The sequence below is a fragment of the Hippoglossus hippoglossus genome, chromosome 6 (genome assembly GCF_009819705.1).
Source record: "Hippoglossus hippoglossus isolate fHipHip1 chromosome 6, fHipHip1.pri, whole genome shotgun sequence".
Lineage (NCBI taxonomy): Eukaryota > Metazoa > Chordata > Actinopteri > Pleuronectiformes > Pleuronectidae > Hippoglossus > Hippoglossus hippoglossus.
The window spans coordinates 27,994,557-28,002,180 of NC_047156.1; positions in this window are offsets into that span (position 1 = coordinate 27,994,557).

Genomic DNA, 7,624 nt, shown 5'->3' on the forward strand with positions numbered 1-7,624 from the left:
TGGTTTCTTTAACAATAAGTGCACTATTGCATAGCCTGTGTGTGTGTGTGTGTGTGTGATGGATAATGAATGGATACAACATCCCTGTCCTCTTAAATGATTCTACAGAACAGTTCTGCCTTTCTGTGTGTCTTCAGAATTTTTCATTGCAAGAACAGGGGAAAATAGTTGTGTTTTTAATGAATGAAGCTCAAGAAGCTTATCTTTGACCATACAGAGAAATGACAATCCACTTTTAAAGGTGTGCATAGGGTAATAAAAACACCTTCATCACTTATCTGTAATTTAAGAGCAGCATTTATCCAAATTGCACAAGCAAGGATGAATGGGAGATAATCCTTTTTGAATTTATATGTTTCTTCATTGTTGTAACTTAATCGTCCTCTCTGATCTCTATAAGGTACGTATTGTTGATGAAACATTTTGACAAGATTTTTAAGTTCAATGTTCAAAATGGAGTAGACACAATGCAGCCACAGAACACGAAAGAAAGGTTTCACAGTTTATTGTACAGTTTGCAGGTAAATCATGGAACAAGGGTCTGAGGCCAGTGAAGGGCTGAGCAGGGAATCGTCGGACAGGCTGGGTCAGACTTAGTATGGCAGCAGCAGTAAAACAGCTAGGGGCTGAGTCTCTTATCTGTGGTGGCTCCAGTGAACATGGGGTTTCTGAAAAGGAAGAGTTGGGCCGAAGGGGGTTACAGAAGACAGGATGATCCAGGAAATTGGAGCCAGTAGGTTTTGGTAGCAGGCAGTGGCAGATTGTTACTATGGCCGCTGGGGCGCTGGGACATCCTGAGAAAAAAAGCCTATATAAACATGTTAAACATAATTAAATTAAATAATAATAGTTCACCCTTACAATGCTCCTGGTCATTGCCTGTGAGCATTCAATAGAAAATGCTTTCAAATTGTATTTGGTTAATTTCTGTCTAAATACATATACTTCCTGGTGTGGGGCACCAGCCAAACAAGAGTTTTTTTAATTCAATGTGATTGGTCGACCCTCACTGAGTTACTTTCACTGCAAGCTGTCAGGCAAAGATATGGCGACTTCAAGGGGAACTGCAGCAAATCCGGTAATTTCTTTATAAAAACACCCTTTCACAAGGCGTTCACTCAAAGAAAAAAAGGCAGCTTGGTCCGGGTTGACCCGAATTACAGATTCAGCGGCCGGCAAGAGATTGAGGCCGAGCTTACACCCAGGGCTTCTCCCGCTCTTGTTATGAGAAACCGAGTTGGCTAACTGGATGTGGTGTAAGTAATGTCTTTTATTGCTTCCCCTGTTTGCTGTTTTAAAGTGTCGGCACTGAAGTACTGTGGACAACGATGGGGGTGCAAGCCCTAAAACATCTCTCATTTTTGTTGAGTCTGGCTTAAGACTCTGTTTGTCCCCCTCCAACACTGCGCACCCCCAATACATGTTATCACCAGCACACTAAATTCAGAAAAACTTCACATGCCTACTGAATTTTGTACAAGACATGAAATAAATATATGGTAAGAAACTGTATTCATACAGATGTTTTTCTAGTCTTATCGACCACTCAAAGAAGTTAGCATTACAAGTGACACTCACCCATTCACTCACACATTCATATATCCATCCATTGTAACTATGATTAGTGAAAGACCTGCTTAACCTCTTGAGCCAAAGCCTTGACATCATTACATTTTTACATTACATTTCATTTAGCTGACGCTTTTATCCAAAGTGACTTACAATAAGTGAATTCAACCATGAGGGTACAAACCCAGAACAACAAGAATCAAGAAAGTACAATTTCTTCAAAAAAGCAAAACTACAAAGTGCCATAAGTAAGTGCCATTTTAAGTGCTACTAAATTGTTAGTTTAAAATTTTATTCAAGTTATAGTCGGAAGAGATGTGTTTTTAGTTTGCGGTGGAAGATGTGTACACGTTCTGCTGTGCTGATGTCATTGTGGAGCTGGTTCCACCATTTAGGAGCCAGGACAGCAAACAGTCGTGATTTTGATGAGTGTTGAGCTCGCAGTGAGGGAGCAACAAGCCGATTGGCCGAAGCAGAGCGGAGTGAACAGGCTGGGGTGTAACGTTTGAACATCCTGGATGTAGACTGGACCCGATCCGTTCGCAGCACGGTACGCAAGTACTAATGTTTTGAAACGGATGCGGGCAGCCACTGGTAACCAGTGAAAGGAGCGGAGTAGTGTGAGTGAATTTAGGTATCAAACATCAAACAATAAAACACAATTATGGGTTGTAAAAGCTGGCTTAAGCAAATGACCTATGTACTCTTTTGTACAGTAGGACAGTCTCTTAACAACAGCTTTTTTATTTCAAGTCTTTGCTCTAGGCCAGACTCAACGACCTGGATCTATCTGAGCTACCAGAGATGAAGCATATATGGTCCTACTCGTCTCACTCTGGAGAAGACTGTAATTTTCTTCTTTCCACAATGGCTCAAAATAAAGGCACTTGATGTGTTACAAACTGTGGGACCTTCAGTTTCAGTCTATAACAGCTGAGCAGTTTTTACTCTTGAGTCACAGTTCTCCTTTAAGAGGATACTGACTGGTAGTGAGATAATCCCAGAGACTCAGTTATATGGTTAGCTCTCTTCATACTTTAAGCCAAAACAAACAGATTTATTTCCAGCCTATTGGATTATTTCACTCCATCTAAGAGCCCAAAGAGCCAGAGGGATAGATGAGTCCATTAACTGTGTAATGGAATTATGTTGTTTAAATCTGTTCCAACAAAAGAACAAACATAGCCTACACCGCAGCACAAACACACACAGAGATATAAGAACACCATTATTGACTGGGTTATTGTCTGGTGCCCCTGGCAGTATAAACCAGCCTTTAGCCATTAAAAAGGTTTTAAGAACCAGACCACACACACACACTTGTCTCTCTATAGTTGTGTGAGGACATTCATTGGCATAATGCATTCTCTAGCCCCTTACCCTAATCTTAAGCATCACAACTAAATGCCTAACCATAACCAAGCCAAACTGTCCTCACAAAGTTAAAATGTTCTCACAATGATGAAGCAAAATTGGACATCATAACTATAGATAGACATGCAAGCAGACAACACACACACTTTCCTCAATCCTCTTTTTCTTTTCTGTCCACCTTCCTCCCTCAGCCTCACCTCTTCCTCCTCCCCTAATTTTCAGCATATTCTTTAAAGGTCCAGTGTGTAAGATTTAAGTGAAAAGGGTCTATTAGAAATTTAATATAAAATAATCCTAGTGATGTTTTCACGAGTGTGTTTCGTCTAAATTATACAGATTGTTGTTTTATTTACCCTAGAATGGGCCCTTTATATTGAAATACTTTATATATACATCAGGGGGGGGGGGTCCTCTTTATGGAGGCCGCCATGTTTCTTGTAGTAGCCCAGACTGGACACAGTAAACATCCTTTGAGTTTTTATGAAAACTGAAAGTTACCACAGGTTCTCTTTCATGTTTGGAAGGGGAGGATGAGGTGAGGGGTGTTCAGCTGCAACATGATACTTCACCACTTTATGTCACTTAATTCTACACAATTTAACTTTAACGATTCAATGTTTGTATGCTTCTTTCTGCCTCTTACTCTAACATCTACCTTCCATTCTTGTTTTTTATCTGTACCAGGTTGGTTTTCATTTTACTCACCCTCTTTCCGTATACCTCTCCAGCCTCACCCAGCTTTACTTTTCTCTTCAGTCATCCTCCTCCTTTATATGCACTCTTCCATAACTTGACAGCAGGCATTGCAATGACTAAAAGGAGGACACCCAATACCTTGAGAGTTTGCTGTGCTGTGCAGAGCTGTGGTCAAATGACACATTAATAGCACAGACTAGTGCAATAGGGCTTTGTATGATAAAGTTTAATAATTAAAACTATATAATCAAGCTATATAAAGCAGGGTTTGTTAACTTGAATTGGTGGATTCAGGGAGAGCGGAGGATACACAATATGGGTATGATATGAATGTAAATTCAGAACCAAATTTCAAATGAGTGAGTTCGATCCAGAAACTTTAAGTAGTAAACTTTTAGCAAGTTAAGATCAAACTGGATGGTATCTGACTTAAATATAAATGTATTGATTTTTGGCTTGTTTTGTTTGTTGTCAAATATTTTTTTCTGTTAGTTGTAATTTCGGGTAGTACTTGAAAGTCCAGTCTGCTTTAAAGTGACAGCTGGTGATGAGTTCAGGTACGTCAGGACGAAAAGAAGCTATGAACAGACAACGCTGCAATTAAACACAACACTGGCGATTATTTTAAATCATACAGGTGTAATTAATAGAAAAGAACTGTAACACAGCTGCTGTGGCTTAGTAAATAGGGAAACTGTGTACACTGTGAGACTTTAGCTTGGTTGTATATGTGTTGTGTTTCTATTTTTTGACAGCACCTGAAGGCAGCATCAAAAATGTAATTTAACTTGCATTATAAACACTGCTCTCTGCTCCTCCCTCCTCTCGGCCCAGCTGTAAGGGATGGTTCACCGAGAAATAAAAATGCACTCATTATCTACTCACCACTATGCCGATGGATCCAAAAATCCACAAAACACTTTTGGAGTTTCAGGGGTAAACAGTGTTGCAGCCAAAGCCAATGCAATTGAACTAACTGGGGACCCTGTGGTGTCATCCAAGTGTCCGGAAGCCCCGACATTCAAATTCGACTTAAAATGATGTCATTTACATCATGTTTTTAGCCTAAATGTCTTCTGATATCCTCCTGCCTGATATTCACGTGCCTCTGTACTCTGACCGAAGGGGCATGTGACGACATCAGTGATACACAGCAATGCTGCCGGAATGAGTGATGCTACCGCACACCCCGCGAGCACCCTTGGGCGAAAGTTTGTGTGCAGTGTGTGCTGTGTGTGCCGGCTAATGTGAACGCGGCACCAGAGGAGGATATCAGAGGACATTGGGCCTCATTTACTAACATGTGCGCAGAAATGGAGCAGATTTTGTTCTTATCACCAGGCGTATGTTTCGTGAATCAGAATCATTCTAAAGGCTCGTGTCTGCTCTCTGCAATTAGCATACTGACACGTCTCTATTTCTCCATATAAGGACATCCGTATGTCACGAAGAGAGCAGTGTGCTGAACAGTTGAAGTTATGAGAGACGGCCCCAAAAGGTAAAAAGGAGAACAATGTCACAAAAGCAGAAATTGAAGGTATCGGAGGTGGCGAAGACACAAAAGACACACTTTTCTGTAGCGTGTCCTCCAGAGTGATGATGTTTAAGAAAAATTAAGCCTGGGCTGCAATAACTGAAGCACTGAATGCTGTGTCCTGCATAATGCTGAGCACTAGAGCTGTGGACATTTCTCAATTCTAAGATGCATTGGACGTGTATGCTGAATAATTATAACACCGCTGCTTCAGGATCAGACGCACATTAAAGGTCCGGTCTGTGTCAGAGTCTGTTTCCTCCTCACTCCTCTGACCTCCGCTCACTTTACACTTTAACAATTAACACCATCACTGATCACAAGTTATTAGATCACATACAGGACTGATGTTTACTTTGTGTTTGTTTGATTCGCTTTAGAGTTTATAAGACACATGTTTAAACCTGCTACACAACATGTGATATGACGTAACACGCACAGTCAGGACATCAGGGTTAAAGTGAGCAGAACGATCCGGAGTCATGATCCGACATCATCGATGAATAACTAAATACATGTGATTATCAGTTTGTGTGAAGAGGGACAAAGACGAACACACACACACACACTCACACACATTCCTGTAGACAGAAGAGTTCCTTCCGCAGATTATGACAACACAGTGTTTTACTTCATTGTTGCAGAAGAAGCGATGCTCCGTTTATCCAGAAACATAACTATGAATTCAGTTAGTTGTGAGTAGACATTTTTCGGTGGACTATCCCTTTAATGACCCATGTTGTGACGTAGACACACGGCTGAAGTATTAGAAAAATCAAAGATGATGTTTTTCAGAAGCCTCCGGAAAAGTGTTTACTGTAGGAGAGAAGAGCTCCCTCTGTTGCGGACTTTGAGATTTTAAACCATGCACAACGTTTACATTCACAAAAAACATATACAACCCACTTGGTATCCTTTAAATTAAAACAGAACAAATGAAACAAGTTGTAGGAAGACTCTGGGATGCAATTGATTGCTATGGTTGCGACAGGTGGTCTCTCTATGCAGTCTGTGTAACATTACCCGTATAATGGCTAAACAAAGGTATTTAATAAATTATTCTAATAAAGCAAGACTTGAGGAGGAAGACCTGACACTGCCTCCATCGACTGATTCCACCCAGCACACACAAGTCGGTTAGCCCAACTGCTAACTCCCCAGAGCAGGTGCTCTCTCCTGGTCAGTGTGACATGGCTTTCCGCATCGGTTTATCTGCAATTGAGGAACCACCTTCACAGCCACATTTAAAGGTATTTCCCTGCACTGTCAACAATGGAAATTCGAGTTGCTTCTCATCAAAGTGGTATGGACCACTGCATGAAAAGTGGGATTTTTGTCAGTAAACAGCACTGTAAATTGTGATGGAGGTTCAGGTTAATGATTGTTAAATGGTAAAAATGCAAATCAGGATAGTTTCACTCAGTGGTGCAGAGGTTACAGCTTTTTCTAAAAGGTACTAACTCTCCTTTAAGAAAATCTCTTGTATTAGTATATCAGGCTTAGTATAATTATGGAATCATAAATTGTAGCTTGAAAAATTTGCCTCATATAAGTAAGTATGCTATAATGAGTGTATATTCATATGCACCCTATTCACATGTCCGTAAGTTAGCGCCACGCTTCGTGGGACCATTTCCTGTGTCCAAAATCATTAACCCTGTTGCTGTACAATTGTAGCTTCCAAGTTCCCTCAAGATACACCCCACATTCCTTGTCAGTCACATTAGGCCCGTCAAGGACAGTCCACTGGTTCCCGCCTCTAAACCCCCTCCTCCCCCCCGATTCATCGACGGCGGCCCAGTTTACAATGTGAAGAAACTCCTGGCGGTTCGCCTTCGGGGGCGTGGTCGCCAATATCTGGTAGACTGGGAGGGATATGGTCCTGAGTAGCGGTCATGGACTTCTACCAGAAACATAATGGACCCACAGCTCATCAGAGACTTTCATGACTCACATCCTGAAGTACCTGGGCCTTCCAGAGTCGGCCCTTAAGGGGGGGTACATTACATTTCATTTAGCTGACGCCTTTATCCAAAACGACTTACAATAAGTGCATTCAACCATGAGGGTACAAACCCAGAACAGCAAGAATCAAGAAAGTACAATTTCTTTCAAAAAAGCAAAACTACAAAGTGCCATATAATTGCTACCAAAGCACTACTTTTAAAAAGGTTTATTCAAGTATAGTCGGAAGAGATGTGTTTTTAGTTTGCGGCGGAAGATGTGTAGACTTCCTGCTGTCCTCAGGGCCGGCCTTGGCAATGTTGGAGCAAATTGTCATGCATCCCCAAGAACCTTTGCACTGTGTACAGATGCACACACAGGCAGACAAAAATGTAGGCTATAAAAAACAATACAAATATATAATAAAAAATATAAAAAAGAGTCTGAAATCTGCTGTACTGACAGCTAGCTAACCATTCATGTCGACAAAAATAAACATTAATGGTG